At 37.6% G+C, this 21,396-nt stretch overlaps 1 protein-coding gene and 1 pseudogene across 13 annotated transcripts in view; both read left to right on the top strand.

Annotated features, from left to right (window-relative positions):
- Nucleotides 1-21,396, top strand: part of MAGI2 (membrane associated guanylate kinase, WW and PDZ domain containing 2) — a 1,584,028-nt gene that overhangs the window by 413,670 nt on the left and 1,148,962 nt on the right. The window lies entirely within an intron of this gene.
- LOC138849198 (small ribosomal subunit protein eS1-like) lies at nucleotides 494-19,575 on the top strand (annotated as a pseudogene).

Below are 21,396 nucleotides of genomic sequence, written 5' to 3'. Positions count from 1 at the left end.
ACAATCCCTCTAGAGTTTCGGCCGTAGCTAAGCCGTGGCCAAGCCGTGGCCAGGGGGGTGGGGGTGGACACTCCACGTTCTCGGAGAGCTGTGGGGGCCGGACACTCAACGGTCACTTCCACAGATCCAGTCCCGCTTGAGGGAAGGAATACTGACCTCCGATGTCTTCTCAAAGTCCTTTCGTGGTCGCCAAAAATGTTACCGAAGAAATTGCAGGATTCTTGTCTTCGCACAAGAAAGAAATCAGGCGTGAGACAGAGAGTAGTGGGAGGTAAAATAGCAAGGTTTATTAGGGAAGGGACATCCATAAGGATGGATGGGCACTCCTCCAGACAGAGCCTGAGAGACTGGGCGGGGGTGGGTTGGGGGGGAGGATCGAGGTTACATGATTGAGTAGAGAGATTACACCTGACCAGGCCAGGTGGGCAGCTCAGCAGAGAGGCAGAGGCTGAGCGCGCAGTCTGGTTGAGGCCGGGGGGTTTTTAGGGAGATGGGTCTCTGTCTTCACACATTTCCTCCTGAAACAAAGGATTTTATGGCTGTAAATACTAAGAAGCTCCTATCTGAGTTTTTCCTTGAAGGTATCAGACAGAAGGAAACCTAGCTGGTGCCATCCTGGGTTCAGAGGAAGGGTGAGCAGGACCCCCTAGAGAATGGGGATCCAGAGCAGGGTGTTTGAAATGCAGATACTGGGCTGCATCTGGGAGATTGTGGAAGATTTGTCAGGCAGAAGGGGCAGGGATCTCTGCCTGGCAGGTTATCAGGTAGAAGGGGGCAGGGCAGGATGCAAAGGCTGGGCTGCCCCTGAAGCATTATCGGGATAACTTTGAGATGTAGATGCATATGATGGACGTAGAAATCTTCTCAGGAGGCCTTTGTCACACACACACATAAGCTCAAACCTAACTTCCTGCCTAACATGAGCACCACCATTGCAGGTGACAAGAAGGAGTGCCTTATGAAAGATGGCAAAAAGGGAGCCATGAGAAAACTGTAAGTGTCCACTATCATGTTCCTCTGCTCCTTGAGGTTCTGCTGAAGCAGGCAGATGGGCTCTTTGTTGCGGCATAAGCTTTAAGGGGGCGACGCCGGTGGGATTGTGCAGGCCAGAGTGAGTTGCATGGGCAGCCTGGCCATGCTGATTTCTGTGCCTGAGCTGCCTGCTGTGCTCACCTTGGCTTTGGGGTTTTGCAGGCCTTGGTGTTTGAGTTTAGCGTTGGCAGTGTTCCTTGTGGACTCACGGGCTGCGAGAGTGATATTTGTGCTCCTCATTTCACTGTCAGAAAGGTTAGACCAGTGTCACATTGTCAGTTAGCTTTTTAATTATTTTTAAAAGACATATTAATTTATTTGAAAGGCTGAGTTACAGAAAGGCAGAAGCAGGGGAGGAAGAGGGAAGGGAGAGGGGGAGAGGGGGAGAGGGGGAGAGGGAGAGGGAGAGGGAGAGGGAGAGGGAGAGGGAAATCTTCTATCTGCTGTCTCACTCCCCAAATGGCCGCAAAGGCCAGAGCTGTGCGGATCCCAAGCCAGGAGCCAGGAGATTCTTCCAGGTCTCCCACGGGGGTGCAGGGTCCCAAGGAGCTGGGCCATCTTCTGCTGCTTTCTAAGGCCGTAGCAGAGAGTTGGAACAAAAGTGGAGCACCCGGGACTCTTAACTGTCACCCAAATGGGATGCTGGCACTGCAGGTGGCGGTTTTACCACTACGCCACAACACGGGCCCCATCCACTTAGTTTTTAAATACTGAAGGGAATTAATGGTAATAAGTAGTAGTAGAAGGAGAAAAGTTTGAAAACCAGTAAATTATGTGATATGTAATGAATCTTAAGCGTTTTTAAATTTTTTCATTTATTTTAATTTTGTTTAATTTTTAAAAATTCAATGATTTGTAGATATGAGTCTAAGACTATGATGTTCCCTCATTCCCTACCTTCCTCCCTTCCTCCCACTCTCCTTCCTTCTACTTCTCTGTCTCCTTTTTTTAGTTTTTGAGATAACATATTTTAAATTTACATTGCAGTAGAAAGGCTTAATACTTCACAGAATAGGAAATTAACAACTAAAAAGCAAAAAGACCCTAGTTTAGTGAGAATATAGATAATGCCTGAAAACAATAATTGAATGAAAAAAGACCGTTTCATCCATATAGTTTTTTGGTCAATTAGTCATTCATAATTTCTTTAAATGAAATAGAACCAATGAAAATGTAATATCTAAATATTTCTTGTGTGGTTACAAAATAGTAATTAAGTTCATTTAGACTTTAAGCCATTTCCTCTCAACAGTTAATGTACAAGAATAATTTTATGCAGATTGCAATGCAAATAATTACATAATATACATATTGTGGTTTTTGTACTCCATTAGTTGCCACAAATCAGAGAAAACATACGATATTTGTCTTCTTTTACTGGCTTATTTCACTAAGTTGCATCCATTTTGTTATGAAAGATAAAATTTCATTATTTTTTTATAGCTGAGTAATATTCCATGGTGTACATATAACACGTTTTCTTTATCCAGTTGTTGGGTGAAAAGCATCTGAATTGATTCCATATCTTATCAATTGTGAGTTGAGCTGCAATAAACTTGGAGGGACACATAACTCTTTCATATGCTGATTTCATTACATTTGGGTAAATTCCCAGGAGTGGGATGGTTGAGTCATACAGTAGATCTATTTTTAGCTTTCTGTGGAATATCTGTACTGTCTTCCATAGTGTATGGCTGTAATGGTTTACATTCCCAACAGTGGATTAGGGAGCCACATCCCCACCACTGCTCATTATTTTTTGATTTCTGTATGAGAGCCATTTTAAATGGGGTGAGGTGAAACTTCATTGTGGTTTTTGTTTGAGTTTCTTTGATGGCTAGTGATCCTGAGCATTTTTTCATGTGTCTGTTGGCTATATGAATTTCATCTTCTAAAAATTGGCTATTCAAGGCCTTTGCCCATTTTTTAAATGGATCGTTTGTTTTGTTGTTGTTGAGTTTCTTGAGCTCTTTTGATAGATTCTGGATATTAATCCTTTTTCAGTTGCATAGTTTGCAAATATTTTCTCCCATTCTGTCTGTGTCCTGTTTGCTTTTTTAAGTGTTTCCGTTGTAGTGCAGAACTTTTCTTAGCTTGGTGTAATCCCATTTGTCAATTTTGCCTTTGATTGCCTATGCTTCTGGGGTCTTTTCCAAGAAGTCTTTGCTTATGCCTACGTCTTGCAGAGTTTCCCACATGTTCACTCTAATCATTTGAAGGTATCAAATCTTAGATTTAGAACCTTGATCCATTTTGAGTTGCACCTTATACAAAGGTGCAAGGTAGGGGTTCTGTTTCATACTTCTCACAATTGGAGATCCAATTTTCCCAGCACCATTTATTGAAGAGACTGTCCTTTCTCCAGGGATCAATTTTAGCTCCTTTGTCAAAGCTTAGTTGGTTGTAGATGCATGGATTGATTTCTGGGTATTCTATTATGTTTCATTGGTCTACATGTCTTATTTCTGTGCCAGTACCAGGCTGTTTTTATTATAACTGCCTGTAGTTTGTCTTAAAATCTGGTTTTATGATGCTTCCTGGTTTGTTTTTGATGTTTAATATTGCTCTAGCTATTTGGGATCTCTTGTGTTTCCATATGAATTTTAGCATTATTTTTCTAGATTTATTGTAGCTATTATGAATGAAACTGACTTAGAAAATCTTTCTCAGCCTTGACATTGTCTGTATATACAGGGGCTGTTGATTTTTGTGTGTTAATTTTATATCCTTCAACTTAACCAAACTGTCTTGTGAGTTCCAATAGTCTCTTAGTGTAGTCTTTTTGTTTCTCTATATGTAAAATCATGTCAACTGCAAACAGGGATAATTTGACTTCCCCAATTTGTATCTCTTTGATTCCTTTTTCTTGCCTAATGCCTCTGGCTTAAACTGCCAGGACTATATTGAATAGCAATGGTGAATGTGGAAACCAATGTCTGGTTCTGGATTTTAGTGGAAATGTTTCCAACGTTTCCCTATTCAATATGATGCTGGCTGTGGATTTGTCATATATTGCCTTGATTGTGTTGAGGAATGTTCTTTCTACACTCAATTTTCTTAATGTTTTTAATAATGGAAAGATGTTGTATTTTATCAAATGCTTTCTCTCCATCTATTGAAAGAATCATATGGATTTTGTTCTTCATTATGTTAATGTGATATATCACATTATTTGATTTGCAAGTGTTGAACCATCCCTGCATACCAAGGATAAATACCACTTGGTCCATGTGAGTGATCTTTCTGATGTGTTGTTGAATTTGATTAGCTAGTAGTTTGCAGAGGATTTTTGTATCTATGCTCATCAGTGAAATTGTTCTATAGTACTCTTTGTTGTATCTTTGGTGTTGCTGGCCTCATAGAGAGAATTTAGGAGGATTCCCTTCCTTTAAGTAGTTTTGAATTGTTTGAGAAGAATTGGAATTACTTCTTCTTGAAGAGTCTGGTAGAACTCAGCAATGAAGCCATTCAGTCCTACTTTGTTCTTTGTGGAGAGGGTGTTTATTACTGATTCAATCTCCATCTTAGTTATTGGTCTGTTTAGGTTTTTAATGTATTCTTGCCTCAATTTTGGTGGATTTGATGTGTCCAGGAGTCTACCTTTTTCTTCTATATTTTCCAATTTGTTGGCAAATAGCTGCTTGTAGTCATTCCTGATGATTCTTTTTATTTCTGAGCTATTCATTGTTACATCTCTTTTTTTATCTCTGATTTTATTGGTTAAGTCTTCTTTTTTTTTGTTAGTTGGAGAGAGAGAGAGAGAGAGAGACAGAGAGAAAGGTCTTCCTTTTGCCATTGGTTCACCCTCTAATGGCTGCCGCGGCCTAGCGCACTGCGGCTGGCGCATCGAGCTGATCCGAATCCAGGAGCCAGGTGCTTCTCCTGGTCTCCCATGGGGTGCAGGGCCCAAGGACTTGGGCCATCCTCCACTGCACTCTCGGGCCATAGCAGAGAGCTGGCCTGGAAGAGGGGCAACCAGGACAGAATCCAGCACCCCGACTGGGACTAGAACCCGGTGTGCTGGTGCTGCAAGGTGGAGGATTAGCCTATTGAGCCATGGCGCCGGCCATCAATTTTCTTTATTTTTTCAAAAAAGCAGCTCCTCATTTTATTGATCTTTTTGTATTTTTTGTTTTTAGTTTTGTTTATTTATTCTCTAATTTTAATTATTTCTTTCCTCCTACTAATTTGGGGTTTGGTATATTATTTTTTTATAGGTCCTTTAGATGCATCTCATTTGTTTGATGCCTTTCCACTTTCTCAATGGAGGACCTAATTGGTATAAACTTTCCTCTTAACACTGTTTTTACTGTATCCCATAAGTTTTGCTATGTTGTACTGTTATCTTCATTCATTTTCAAGAATTTTTTCATTTCCCTTTTTATTTATTCTATGACCCATTTGTTCTTTCAGGAGCATGTTGTTCAGTCTCCATTTGTTCACATGTGTTCTAGAGTTTCTCAAGTTGTTAATTTCCAGCTTCCTGCCATTGTGGTCAGAAAAGATATATGGTAAATTTATTTATCTATCTATCTATCTATCTATTTATTTTGGAATTTTCTGAAACTTGCTTTATGGCTTACCATGTTGTCAATCCTAAAGAAAGTTCCATGCACTGATAAAAAGCATGTGTATTCTTGCAGTCCCCATTTACTATTGTATTGGAGTCTGTGTCTCACTTTAGCTCCATTAACATTTGTTTTAAATAGCCAGGCATCCTGGCATTAGCTGTGTATACATTTACTAAAGTCACTTCTTCCTGTTGAATTGATCTTTTAATCATTATATAGTGCTCTTCTTTTTCTCTTTTTTATGTGTGTGTGTATATATATATATGTGTGTGTGTGTGTGTGTGTGTGTATATGTTGAGGTCTATTTTGTCTGATATTAGAATACATCTGCTTATTTTGATTTCCATTAGCATGGAATATCTTTTTTCATCCTTTCACTTTCAGTCTGTATATATCTTTGAAGGCAACAAATAGATAGATCTTGTTTTTTCATCCATTCAGCCCATTTGTATCTTTTAATTGCAGAATTTAGGCAATTTACATTCAAGGTTACTATTGAGAATGATTTGGTTATGTCATTTCTCTATAAATATTCCCGTTGTTTGTTTTGGATTTCCTTTGTACTTTTACAAGGATGTTTTCTGCTTTCATATTCCTTCATAGTGATGACTATCTTTCTGTGTTTCTGTGTGTAATACATCTGTAAGCATCATTTGTAAGTCTGGATGAGTGGTGACAAACTCAATTCTTTTTTTTTTTTTATTATGGACGGTTTTTATTTCACCTTCATTCATAAGTTAGACCTTAGCAGGTATAGTATTCTGGATTGACCATTTTTCCTTTTTTATTTATTTATTTTTCTTTGTTTTTTTTTTTAATTTTATTTAGTAAATATAAATTTCCAAAGTACAGTTTATGGATTACAATGGCTCCCCCACCATAACTTCCCTCCCACTCACACCCCTCCCATCTCCCGCTGCCTCTCCCATTCCATTCACATCTAGATTCATTTTCAATTATCTTTATATACAGAAGATCGATTTAGTATATATTAAGTAAAGATGAAAAAAGATTTATTTATTTATTTGAAAGTCAGAGTTACACCGAGAGGAGAGGCAGAGAAAGAGAGAGAGAGAGGTCTTCCATCCGATGGTTCACTCCCCAGTTGGCCACACACTGGAGCTGTGTCAATCCAAAGCCAGGAGCATCTTCTGGGTCTCCCACATGGGTGCAGGGGCCCAAGGACTTGGGCCATCTTCTGCTTTCTCAGGCCACAGTAGAGAGCTGGATTGGAAGTGGAGCAGCTGGGACATGAACCGGTGCCCATATGGGATGCCCGCACCACAGGTGGCAGCGTTTTTACCCTCTACACCACAGTGGCGCCCCCCCCCCATTTTTGGACTATGTCTCTGCATTCTGTCCTAGCCAGTGGGGTTTCATATAAAAAGTCAGCTGTGATTCTAATGGAGATGTGCTGAAGGTAATCTGGCATTTATCTTGTGCACATTTTAGACTCTTTTCTTTATGTTTTACTGTTGAAAGTTTGACTACAATGTGTCATGGTGAGGATCTTTCCTGATCTTGTCTGTTAGGAGCTCTTTGTACTTCATGTACTTTAATACCCCTTTCTTTCTCCAAATTAGGGAAGTTTTCTGTTATTATATCACCAAACAGGCCTTCTAATTCATTCTTTCTTTCCACATCTTCAGGAATTCTGAAGACCCTGTATGTTGGATCATTTGATAGTATCCCATAAATCTAGAACACTTTATTTTTTCTAATTTCTTCTTTTTTGTTGTTTGGCCCACGTGTCATATTGCTAAAGATCTGGCTCAGATATTCTTTCTTCTGCCTCAGCAAGTCTGTTGTTTAGGCTTTCCACTGTATTTTTTATTTGACATATTGAATTTTTCAAAATCTCAATTTCATGGGAAAATTTTTCAGCCATGTCATATATGGGTTTCTTTAACTCATTAATTTGCTTCTCATTACTTCTGAGTAATCTTGTGATCATTCTTTTGATTTCCTTTTCTGGCATTTCATCAATGTCTTTGACTTCACATTCTAATATTGAAGTGTTGTTGCATTCATCTGGGGGAGTCATATTGTCTTCTTGTTCTTGATTTTTGAATTTTTGCATTTATTTTTAGGCATTTTAGAAATACTTGTTGGTTTTATCTACTGATGTGTTTTATCTTTGAACTATGCCTCTGTGGCTTAATGGAGTGTCTTCTCCTTCAGTGAATACTCAAATGGGTGTGCTGAGTGGGACTAGGGAGCTCTGGTGAGTGCTCAAGGGTGGGGCAAGAATCTAAGGTGACACCATAGTTGGGTTTGGTAGATCTCCTCTATTGTAAATAGGGAGTAGAGTAGGAGCACAACCTCACCTCCTGTCTTCCAAGGTGATCACTATCCAGGGTTGGCCCACAGTGGGTACAAAGGTTGACCCATTTTCTAAGAAAGGTTGGTATGTTGTGAAAGCACCTGCTATATTCAACATAATAAATACTGGAAAAAACACTTGACACAAGGACCCAAGGAACCAAAATTGCATCTGATGGTCTCAAGGCTCATGTTTTAGAAGTGAGTCTTGCTGACCTGAAAAACAATGAAGCTGCATTTAGAACATATCAGCTGGTTACTGAGGATGTGCAGGGGAAAAAAACTGCCTAACTTCCATGCCATGGATCTTACTCATGACAAAATGTGTCCCATGGTCAAAAAATGGCAGACCATGTTTTAAGCTCATTTGATATCAAGACTATCGTTGATTGCTCTGTCTGTTCTGGTTGGTTTTACTAAAAAACACAACAATCAGATATGGAAGACTACCTATGCTCAGCAACAACAGGACTGCCAAATCTGGAAGAAAATGATGTAAATCATGATATGGGGGTTGCAAACAAATGACTTGAAAGAAGTAGTCGATAAATTGATTCCAGAAGCACTGGAAAAGACATAGACATCTTGCCAATATATCTATCCTCTCCATAATGTCTTCATTAGAAAAGTAAAAATGCGGAAGAAGCCTGTTTGAAATAGGAAAATCCATGGGGCTTCATGTTGAAGGTGGTAGTTCTGGAAAAGCCACAGAGAATGAGACAGGTGCTAAATTTGAACTAGCTGATAGGCATGAACCACCAGTCCAAGAAACTGCTTAAAATTTAGACTTTAGTAGTGATAAATAAAAAGTCCTATTTGTGATTGTTTGCTTCTAGAAAAAAAAATAAACATTTTTATTTATATTAGGTGAACAAATTTCATGTACTTCATATTACAGATTTCTGTTTTTTAAACCATTTTTTAACATTTCTCTTCCCTTGGAGAATGTGCCAGTATGTGTAATAACTAGACTGGGAACCTTTAATAGTGTTACTTATGAAGATATTTAGCCATAAGTTGTATATTAAGATATCAGGGGGGAATTCTTAGTTTATAATTAAAATGAAACCAATTAATAATTGTCCCAATATTCCCCCTATTTTCCCAACTTACAAATGCTTACTATATCAACACTTGGACATACCTTGGTTATGTATAATCAGATACTATTTTAAGCAGTCAGAAGTGCTAAATGATTTTATATTACAAGCAGCTGAGAGATGAAGGGAGCAGGAGAGAAAAAAAGACACATGCTGAATTTGGGACAAGTGGGAATTGAGACTGAAAGAAATGAATCAGAGAACAGCTGCTATGTTAAGAAAATCAGGGTTGAGGAGAAAAGAATTCTCAAGATACATGCTGTGCATTACAATGCATTTATCTATGAGAGATTAAGTAAATAATTGGGAGTATTTTAATTACTTTTTTCCCTGCATGTGATTCTTTGAATTTAACACCTTACTGAGCTTGGACCACTTGAGGTTCTTGGATTTATTCAGATTACACACACACACACACACACTCACACACATAAGCATGCACACACTCACGTACATACAAACTGACAGGCACATTGGGCTGACATACCTGTTTATGAAAAATGCAAAAATGTTTTAAGTGTGGTTATGATATATTTCCTTAGCAGTTCAGCAGCTCAGTTATAAAAGTTGGCTTTCTTTAACCTCCAGTGACCAAACTATCATCTTTTGAACTTATATCTATCTTGATAATTTCTTTTGGATCAGCAGCACCCACTGTTATGTGATTGAAAATTCTGACCAGTTGAGTCAGGAAAATGCCATGTGGTATTTCTACACTAATCTGGAGGAAATATTGTAATCTGTGAGCAGCCTATGATTCTCAGACTCTTAGTCTCCTACCTTTGCAGTGGCTGGTAGCAGTGCTTCTTATGTAAATACACCTTTGATAGATATGAAATCCTTTCATTCTTGAGCCTTAAGTACAAGGGTCATGTTACTATGAAGAGTAAATATAATGAAAACTGGTTGGGATTTATTTGATTCTTTTATTTTTCTTCTAACACTGTGAGAGCCTTGGCAGTTTCCATTCACCAAACACATATATGGAATTGAACTGTATCGAGTTATACTGAAAACTCTGTGGAGACCTCTTAATCAATATATGGCATATTTTGAGTTCTCTTGTAACTCTTGCCCTTCATTCCTTCAAACCAAAAGCTGATTGTTTTCTAAATTGTACATTTGGGCAAGTAAAGCTGAGAAGGTTTATATTCTGTCCTCCATATTACAACATACCTATGAGTAAGATCATTATTATTATTTATTCTGAGAGGCAGAGAGACAGATAGAATGCCCATATGCTGGTTCACTCTTCAAATGCCCATAGTGTCCAGGGCTGGGCCAGGCTGAAGCTAAGAGCTGAACTCCATTCAGTTCTCCTATGTGTGTGGCAGGGACCTAACTATTTGAGCCATCATTGGCTGCCTCCCAGAGCAGGAAGCTGAAATTGGAAGTAGAGCTGGATATTGAATCTAGGCAATCCAATATAGGAAATAGGCATCATAACAGATGTCTTAATCACTAAGTGATCACCCCAAGGATAAGATCTGATCAGAATGTATACCTTTATTTACTTCTGCTAGGAGGGTAAGTAGGTACAGTCTTCCGTGTGGGACAAATGTTCATATGATGAAAAAAGCTTCAAAGTTGCTTTTATCTTTAGCACCATCAATTCCACTTTAGAACTTTATTGTAAGGGGAAAAATCAAAACCATGTGCAATAATATTTGCATGAAATGAGAATAAAAAGGTTATTTACAATAGTAATAAAAAACATGTAAATGTTCAGCACTAACTATAGTATGCTATATCCATGCAAAGATATGCTAGGTAAACACTAACATTTTTATGATATTATTTATGATTTATTGATCATGAAAAATATCCAGGACATAAAAGTAAGTTTACAAAATATCATCATGGATGATCCTATTACCTCTATTTTAAAATTTTTATTATAATATTAGCTTCTGATTCTAATTAAGCAAAAAGGAGTTTATTAGAAGAGTAATGACAGATAGTTTGGTATTTATATGAAAACCAACAACTAAAAGAGGGGCTGGGAAATAGGGCTCATATATGGGAACTAGGACAAAATTGTAGTAATTAGAAGTTTCTTAACTAGGTTAGAATCACCTCTGCTGGCACTGCAGCTATAGCAAATGAACTCTACTCTTCTTCTCATCTTTTATATCACTGAAGATTTAAAGTCCCAAGACTTGCTCCAATTTATTCCATATCCCAGGCACTGACTGTAAAAAAATTCTTCAGTGAGGATTCAGTATTTTCCACATTATTCCTTGGGTATAAGATGTAGTAACCATAAATTAACCTCTGAAGAAGATGTTTAGGCAATAGGAATAAATTGTTTCCTAGAATAAATTACAATGAAAGAAGTAGATTCCTGATATTGCCCCAAATGGTATGTCCACCATAATATTTTATCCTGAAAATATAAGTTTGAAAATATAAGTTATAATAAAAAAATTAAAATACAACTTATCGGACTTGTGCGGTAATGCCTAGCACTGTTAATTGCTGGAAGCGGCAGAGGGGAGAGAAGTAGCTTATAAAGAAGTGTGACGTTTTGCTTATCTTCCTTAAAGAAATAGTGATGTAAAAATCCATTCTCATAAGAACTAGAAATAATTTCCTTTTATACAGGAAAATTATGAATCGTAATATCATTTATCACTACCTGTCTATTTCTCTCAGGAGATCTATGGCTTCCTCTCCTGCAAGTCATCTTTGAACTTTGAATATAAATCCTTAGTGTGTCATTGTTGATTATTACATCTCAGAAGAGCCCTGCTAAGCTCTTTCACTGTCACTCTTGATTTGGAAAGAAAATCATGTTTATGAAAGTCATGTAAGACAATTGATAGAAATGTAGTTTTGCTAACTTCATTTGAAAATAGCCCTGAAATATTTTTCACCATCTGCTATGTTACAGAGACCATGAGGTATCTTCCAAGTAGATCCTCTAAATTCAACCTTGAGAATCCTAGTCCATCTGCTCTGAATTAAAAGTAAACTAGTTAGTACCTGGGTATTTGGTCCAGAGCCAGTATACCTCCAGGATGCAATTGAAAGGTTGATGTGATTTGAGATGGCTTTTTTGTCATTGGGTTTGATGCAACATCAAGTTAAAATTATAATTGCAGACAGAGTGGAAGTTAAGAGTTTGAGCATTGACTGAGGCTGTATATTTTTGCTTGTCTTTTGTTCACCTTTGTTCATTCTCCAGTGAAATATGACTATCAAAACCATGCCATTAAATGCAACCTTTTGACAATTAGTATGTAATTTGCTCTGAGCTTTAATGGAAATTGCTCTGACAGATGTTTTTAAGTATCATATTGATGAATCTGTAAAACTGCGTAGGTAGTCATGTATTTTCAAAAATGAAATTAAGCTTCCAACAATTTATATTGTTTTGTTTTTAATTCATTACCTCTTATCCTAGAAATTATATGTTTTCCCTTAAACTCCTTTATGTTAGAATGTATGGAGGCAAAAATTTCAATGATTATTGATATTTTGCTTTTCTAGTTCAAAAGAATCTGATATATTTCTGACCTGCAGTTTTCTTTGTCAGATGCAGTCATCTACCCAAGAGCTGACTCGAGTTCAAAGCTGATTCCTAGTTGTCAAGGAAGATGAGACTTCTTTCATTTTAGGAGATAAATCATGATTGCTTTGTGCTAGTCATGGCAATTCCATTCCCCTGTGTTAGTGATTTATCTAGGAGTGGACATGTGACCTACTTCAGTGACATATAATGTGAAGTCTTGTGGGTGGCTTCTGAAGACTTTTTCCTGAATAAAAAGATAGATTATCCAGAAATTTAAAATACTTATAATATTTCCCTTGCTATTACATGTCTTTTAAGGCTGTGATTGTGGAAAGACTAGGTGTTTCAAGCTGAGGAAGCCATGTCGTAACCATGAGGTAAGAACTAAAGGAAGAAAATGAGAATCAAATAACTTATAGACAGAAAGTTTGACCACTTGATAACTGCTAGAATCACTGTACCAAATCCTGGAACTGCCAATCTCTAGAGTTTTCGCTGTATGAGATAACTGTGTATCTTCTTTGAATAAGTCAGAATTGTTTTCCTAATTTTGTAGCTGAATTCATTCTAACAGATACAGATCCTAAATATCAACTGATTGATACTATAGATGGCCCTCGGGTTACATGTTTGACTTCCTGATAGTATGCACTTTATCAAAAAGTGTGTAATTTATGCAAAGCCACATATTTTGACTGGCACAACTTAATTCAATTTTTATAATGCAGTTGCAAATATTTCTAGCTATTGTATCATGGTGCTTTCTTTCAGCCAATTATTTGAGCAGAATAAGAATCTTTACACTTCAATACCTGTTTAATTACTTGAATGCATTATTACATTTTCTTCATCTTACAAAATAAATTTACAGAAATGAATAGCAAGCAGAGAAATAAAACCATTAAGAATAGCTTTTGAATATAAATGTTGATTGCATGAGATGAACATAATTAAAGTAAATGTTTAAAAAATATTTTAAAAATTCAAATCTTTCAAAAAACTGTGATACCTATTGGACTAAAGCTAATGTACTGTATTCAATTATGAAAGAGAATTAAACAGAAGATAATATGTATTTTTAAAATATTAGTAGCATTGAATTTAATTATGATTATATTTAGCTGCCTGAGGCCACCTCTCTTTTTGTTTAGTGTTTTATTTTTTTTTTTTTTTTATTTTTGACAGGCAGAGTGGACAGTGAGAGAGACAGAGAGAGAAAGGTCTTCCTTTGCCGTTGGTTCACCCTCCAATGGCCGCCGCTGCAGCCGGCGCACCGCGCTGATCCGATGGCAGGAGCCAGGATCCAGGTGCTTTTTCCTGGTCTCCCATGGGGTGCAGGGCCCAAGCACCTGGGCCATCCTCCACTGCACTCCCTGGCCATAGCAGAGAGCTGGCCTGGAAGAGGGGCAACCGGGACAGAATCCGGCGCCCCAACCGGGACTAGAACCCGGTGTGCCGGCGCCGCAAGGTGGAGGATTAGCCTATTGAGCCACGGCGCCGGCTGTTTAGTGTTTTAACAAAAAGTTTTTGAACATTCAGTATTAGCTACAGCAATGGTTATTTAATGGCACACAATATAAAAATGTTGCATTATTTTCCTAAGAATTGTGCTCTATAGGGGAATATAAACTTATACATTTGAGATTTTCCATCTCTGTACTGTGAAAAAGAAATCTGCATTATTTTCGCTACTGTAGGAACAGACTTTGCCTAGTTTGTGGAATTCTGTAATGGTATCTCTGAATAAGTGGCATTTAAGTTCGGATCAAAGGATGAATAGGAATAAGATTAGAAGAAGGAAGTTAATAGGAAGGAATCTTTGCCATAAAAATAAAACAGATGTGAAAGCTCTAAGACAGGAGAATTATAAGGAATCTGATTTCTCCAATGAATCAGCAAAGGGGAGAATGGTGCTGGCTGTGGGCGGAGGGTTGGGCAGGATGTAGGTAGTGCAGAATTTACAGACCTAAACACAAACAGGAACATGAGAGAACTTGTAAGGAGGACAGTCCCATAATTTAAAAGAAAAAAATCGTATCATATTATGCCAAATGAACTGTAGATGATGGAGCAAGAGTAGAGGAAGCTGACCAGAGATGAGATTTCTGCAGTAGACCCTGTGGCAAATGAAGGTGTGAAAAGAATCGAGGCAAGAGATGTGGACGGTTCAAGAAGTATTTAAGAAATAGAAGTAAGAGATGTGATCTTCACAGGAATGAACAAATAATTTATCAGCTAAACAAACAACTTTGAGAATAAAAATCAATAATCAAGTCCCAATTAAATAAAGGGTCTGTCCAGGGAAAAACAGCACACATGGTCAACTCTGAAGTTAGCAGAGAACAAGGAAGGAACAAATCCAGCACCAAATCCTCTTTAACATGCAAAGTTCTGATAATAATTGTCTCTGGCTAGCCAATCTCTGGGGCCACTTAAGTTTATAGATTGATTGTTAATTTGGGGAATAAAAGACATTAGAACCCAGTAACTCATTTTCCTGATACTTGGGCTGCTCCTGCTTAGACTTAACCCCAAGGGTTTAATTCTTCAAGACAATTGGGTATTGCTTATAAGATTTTAGATGACATGAGCAAGCCTCCCTCCCTTTTTGTTTTTTATAGAGTATGTCTCCTGACCCTTCTTTTGTGCATCTTTTTTACTCTTTTATAAAAAAGGAGTCTGTGTCAAATGTATTCTTTTTACTAGGTGTGACTGTCATTTAAGGGTCAAATTAAAGACCATTCAACTGGAGTGATGACAAGTAGAGAGCTTAGCCTTTAGCTAATGTCCTCTCCAGAGATTTACAGGGCAGCTGCTAAGAGTTTCACTTAATTACACAGTTTTACAAAGCATTTCTGCCTCTATATACTGTCAAGGATTAAATGTTGCCTGCCCATCATGCAAACATTTCACCTCTGTGCCAAATATGTATTTCATCATACCTCTGTTTAGTCTTCTGTATATAATCATACTCTGTTCATTGCACACAAAAATACTTTCCCTCTTATTTTATCTTCTCTTTCTGGGCAATTTATCTATTTTTGAGTTTGGATTTTTTGTTTTTGAGTTTGGATTTTTTCAGTAAATAGCATCATCCATCTATATTCCCTAAAGATCAATACCATCAGTTTCTATGATTTACTTTTTTTATACAACTATATAATAGCTTTCCCCCTCCCTAAAATTAGAAAAGAAAGCTCATTTTAAAAGACTGTGTTGCAGAAATACATACTAGAACCAGTTAACTGAAAATAATTTGAAAGATAGTTGTGCTTTAGGAAGAAAAACTAGCAATAGCAGTCTTCAATCCGACAAGGAAGGTGCTAAATCTGATATAGTGTAAGATCTCCAGTTAAATAGCAGATGATTAAGTGTCTTGATTACTTTGAAGGAATCATATTTTCCAGTTTTGTGTGGAAAAGTTGGTCTTTCTGGTATTATATGTGAGAATACTTTCAATCAACCAGTGTTATAAAAATTGATATTAAATTTAACTATACTACAATAACTAGATGTTTGAATCAGCAAGAATCAAAGTCATTCATTCAATCAATATGCATTGCATACCTTCCATATGTCAGGCACCATGTTAAGCGTTACCAGAGCAGAGTCCTCTTCTCACCCTCCAGGAGCTTCCAGTCTAGCTTATTATAAACAAATATGTGAAATGATATATTGTATGTGTTCTGCTAAAATATAGAGAGATAACTACTGAACCTGTGTAGATCAGAAAACAGCTGTATAAAGGAAGTAATGCCTGGATATGGTATCTGTTTTCACAGAATGAAGGTCCTAGAATTTGTATATTTATGTTGAGTACTAGCTGAGTTGTGTAACAAAAAAGCCCACAAATACAGTGGCTCAAAAATGATGACTTATTTGTCTCCAACTACTACACAGTCCAGAAATATAATGACAGTCTAGTGTGCATAAACAGTTGTGCTGCATTGTCCCTTTGGGTACCAGGTTCCTTCTGTTTTGTGGTTCTGACAACAATATGGGCTTTACAATGGAGCAAATGGACTACAGCTCCACATCCCTGACAAAAGGAAGCAGGACAAAGAGAAAGAAGAAAACAAGCATATTATTTCTTCTCAGAATACAACATATAAGTTGAATACATCACTTCTATTCATGTCCAGTTGTTTAGAACTTAGTGCAATAGATGTGTCCAGCTGCCACCCAAGTCTAGGAAATGCAATCCCTGGGTGGATGATTATGTGCCCTGCAGAAATTCAAGAGCTAGAGAATATGGTTCTGTTAGTAATAGGGAGAGAAGGAGAATGGATTGTGGGAGAATGTCTGTGTAGAGCAATAACCAGGAGTATAAATATACCTATGAACACATGCTTACAGTTGTACCTGTGTAATATATTGAAGACTTTAAATGTTGAACCTATGTAGATTAATTCTTTATGATTTGGGCCTAAAAGTTTCTTTCTATAGCTATTTAAACAAAACAGCACATCTCTTTCCTCAGTGTTCAGCATTTTGGAATCTGTTTCAGACAGTTGGCTAAAACCAGTTTTGTGGTGTTACACAAGTCATTGAACTCTGTGCCTTAGATTTCTCTCCTGTCCATACTGGGACTGTAGAATAGCTTCATAGTCTCCTTAACTGTGTTCATTCTGAATGTTTCATGTCCTGATAGTTAATGCTGTACTCTGCTTCATTACACTCAAGTAAGAAACATATAGACAGAGAATTCCACTGCTAGATCATCAGAAGAATGTTTCTCTTTAGTGAGATGGAATAGCTAGACGAATCCTTGCAGATCACAGACAACATCATGTGAATATATTCCTGTATTTTATCAATGATGACACTCATAGTCTTGCTGACAGCTGAAAAAAAAAAAAACAGATAAATTCTCTTCAAAAGTGTCAAGATGTATATGATTGAAGCAACCAACAAAAGATGTCTCAATACACTTGAACACATATTTAGGATGTTTGAAGTAATCTTTTGGCTAGGATTCAGTTTAAAAGTTGAATGAAATTTAAAATGCCAAGACTTCTTTTAGCCAAGAGTTATGTGACAAGTAAATGGGATTAATAAGGATTTTAATCCTTACTATTTCCTTACCATTTCAACCTTGTTTTCTTAAAGTCGAACTAGCTTGTTTACAAAGGTGGTTGTCTTATTGGCAGAGACTTTGCTTGTGTTGACTTTAATTTGAGAAGTAGATGAATTGATGCAGAAAGATTTTTAGCATACCAGAATAGGTATAGTTGATTTCAATTATAAATATACAGTAAAATACAGTCTAGCCTAAATATATTAGTTCATTTCTCTAGTAAGACTAAGTAAATGGTGGGAGGTGGGGTTGGGGAGTAGGCTTTTGGCCTAGTTGTGAAGACATCAATTAAGGTACATGCATCTCCCATCAGAGGCCTGGATTCAATGCCAAACTCTGATCCTGACTCTAGCTTCCTGAAAATGTGAACTTTGGAGTGAGACTTCTCCTGAAAGGACGCAAGGCGACAATGTTCTTCCCACAAGGAGCACCATAGACAAGTTTCAGCAAACATGTATGACTTTGTTCACAGCCATGTACACTTTTAAAGGGCGGGGAGAAGGGACATAACTAACTCAGGGGAACACTAACTATAAGACAGCACCAACACTGGTGCCAATATACCTCTCCAATCAGCTTGAAGGTAGCTTTCCAGGTGGGCCTGGGGAGAAATGTGCCTGGGGGTCCCACTGCCTGCCAGCAGTCAGGCTAACTGCATTGGCTAGGCAAGGCAGCCTCATGGGATAGCCCACACTGGAGGTAGCAGTGATGGCTATAGAGATTAGGCTCCTTCCACCTATTTGGACACCTGGATAAGTTCCCAACTCCTGGCTTTGGCCTTACCTGGGGAGTGAGCCAGCAGATGGATGAGTTCTCTCTTTCTCCCTCTCCCTCTCCATCTCTTCCTCTCTCCCCCACATCCCTCATTCTTTCTCCTACCCTCTCTCCTCCCTCCCTTCCTTTTCCCTCTCCTTCTCTCCCTCCATTGATCTTTTTGTCTCTCAAATGAATAAATACTTTTTTCAATGAGTAAAACTGTATCTCCGCCTTTTTCTTCCTAAATGCCTCTAAAAGCTTGCTTACATTTTATCATCTATTGATGATGTCATTCAACTAGTTTACACTAAAGGTGGGAGAATTTTGTCCAGAGAAGTAAGACCTTTGGGTCAATTTGAAACCACATGATGGATGCCAGAGCAATTTTTACTTTGTAAAATAATCCTTCTTTTGATATGAAAAAGATCGTCTATTTTGTTAGGCTGGAAGACACTTTGCAGATTTGATGAGACAACATATTTTCTAAAAATGGTTTTCTGTAGCTTCAGTGAACTTTTGATTTAGTTCTTACTAATATGGGGCAACTGGAATGCAAAGGACTCATAAACCCAGTCACATGTTTGTTGTAAATGCAATGTTTGCAACAGCAGATTGCAATAACTAAGTAGGTGAGCTGTACTGCTACATTAGGCCAGTCCTACATAAAAACGAGTAAAATGAAGCCAACTCAAAATGAATTTTCTCAGAACACCTTATTGCTATTTTTGCAAATTACTTTTACACTGTAGATTCAGGATTTGCAGAATGATCCAGCTTGAGCCTTTCACTTGGAATTTATAAAGCAGCATAAGCATTAAGCATTAAGCTTTCTAAAGCAAAGAAAATAGTTAAGTCATAATTGACCTTCACTGGGTTGTTTCTTTCTTTTGGGAACTTGTGAACAGAATTGAACTATATACTCCTCTATATTAAGATAACATTAGCCTTACCAAAATTTGGAACAGCTGTCTCTTCACTGCACTTGTTGTTCAACCAACCTTTGAGAATATAGATGGAGAATAAGAAGAAAAATGGGAAGCAAGAGTGACAGCAGGAGACAAAAGGAGATTCCTGACTGGTATAGTAGCGCAAAGTGCACTTGGGTTTTGTTTTGTTTTGTTTTGTTTTAATCATGAATTAATGAATAGGTTTTTTCTTTGTATATGATTATTATTTTAAAATCATTTTTAGATTTATAGAAAATTTGAGCAGAAAGTACTAAGAGTTATCATCTTTTTAATTTTCCAAAATAAGGGTTGATATAACCAATTCCACTAAAAAAAAAAAACAAAGAATTGATGTATAAAATATATATATATATATATATACACACATAATATACTTATTTTTTGGTACTAAACCTTAAATTACAATTTTTTTATTCAATCAGCTGTATACAGTCTATATGTGAACTTTTCTGTTTCCTTCTTGTAATGGTAGAAATAATGATGTCTTCATTGATAGCATATGTATGTAGATATGTATATGTATAGCATATACGTATAACATATGTATGGGGTGCAACTGTGATCAGTTGTGGACCTACACTATGCACTGTGCATTTGTAATCAGTTGAAAGCCAGTAGTGTGAGCTGTACAGTTGGAATTCATCATGGATCTGGATATGCACTCTACAATTGTAACTAATTAAGGGCCAATAATAAGGAGTACAGTAGTTAAAATTGATCATAGATCTTGGTTTGGGGTATGAATTTATAATTAATCACAGACCAGTAGTATAGCAATAGTAATCAAAATTTATAAAAGAAGAAGCAAACAAGAAAGGGCCTAGCATTTTATTGGCCTTGTGCCTGGAAATGTGCTGGGGATTTCTATTAGTTTTTCACTGCCACAACTAAAACCTGTGAGGAGCCACTTGGCAAAGAAGGTTTAGTTAGTTGGGTTTACAGTTTTGGACACTGACAGTCCAAGACTGACAGCCCCATTTGTTCAGACTTCTCTGGTGAGAATGATGGAAGAATGATTACCTTGTGAACCAGGGAGTAGAGAGAGACTGGGAGCATGCTCCTCCTCCATGTTTGTGGCTGTCTTTATAAAACCACTAGGATTCAATCACAGGGACTTCATCACAGCAACTTCACTCAACCTAAACACTTTTCAAGGCCTCACTTTCAGATATTATAGTTGGGTTGTTTCATCTTTTCTCCGTTGACATAAGATTCTGGCAATCAAGCCTTTACCATATGGGCTTGTGGGGCATACCTAGACCATTTACCTAATCATAACATTCCATCGTAGTCCCCAAAATTTCTTGTCCATCTCAAAATTCATTCACTGTACCCCCCGAAGTTCACAGTTTAACTCAATCCAGCATTAATTCCAAATGTCCAGCGTCCAAAGTCTCATCACAGGTCCAAAGCAAACTCCTTTAGTGTTAGCCTATAAAAATACAAATCACATAATCCCAAGATACAGTGATGAGACAGAACATTATGTGTATTTAAATTCTAATATAGGGAGATGGGGAGACAGAAATGATTGATTAAACCAAAATCAAGACCAAAACCTCCCAGGACAAATATTAAATCCTAAAACTTCATGTATGAAACTATGGTGGAGGCAGTCTCACTCATTAACTTTGCTAATCACAGGTCACAAGTGTTCACAGGCTTGAGTCTCAGCTCCACAGCTGCACTAGGCATTAACCTTGTGAAGGCTCTCCATGGCAACTTGGACTCCTCAGTTCCACTTGGCACTACCATTCCTGCAACTGGTCTTTGCGTGGGCTCCTAAGTTGTCCCTGTCATCCTTTGAAATCTAACTGGAGTCTTCTATGCATATATGGCCCTGTTGGTACCTGCCTACATGGACTGCTCTTTGAGTCTGCACACTGATGTTGGTAGCTTTCTAAGGCTTATTTGCAATTCTTACAGATTTTCTTGGCAGGTGTCTCACATCGCTGGTATCTCTACCTTTCTGGGATATCCATTGCAGCTTCACTCCCACAGCTACACTACACATCGCCATATCAGGGGCTCCCTTAAGGAGCTCTCACCCCATAAC

This window comes from Oryctolagus cuniculus, chromosome 3 (genome assembly GCF_964237555.1).
Source record: "Oryctolagus cuniculus chromosome 3, mOryCun1.1, whole genome shotgun sequence".
In the NCBI taxonomy this organism is placed as follows: domain Eukaryota; kingdom Metazoa; phylum Chordata; class Mammalia; order Lagomorpha; family Leporidae; genus Oryctolagus; species Oryctolagus cuniculus.
Note: the sequence above shows the minus strand (reverse complement) of the source record. Positions and strands in the feature narration are given on the sequence as shown.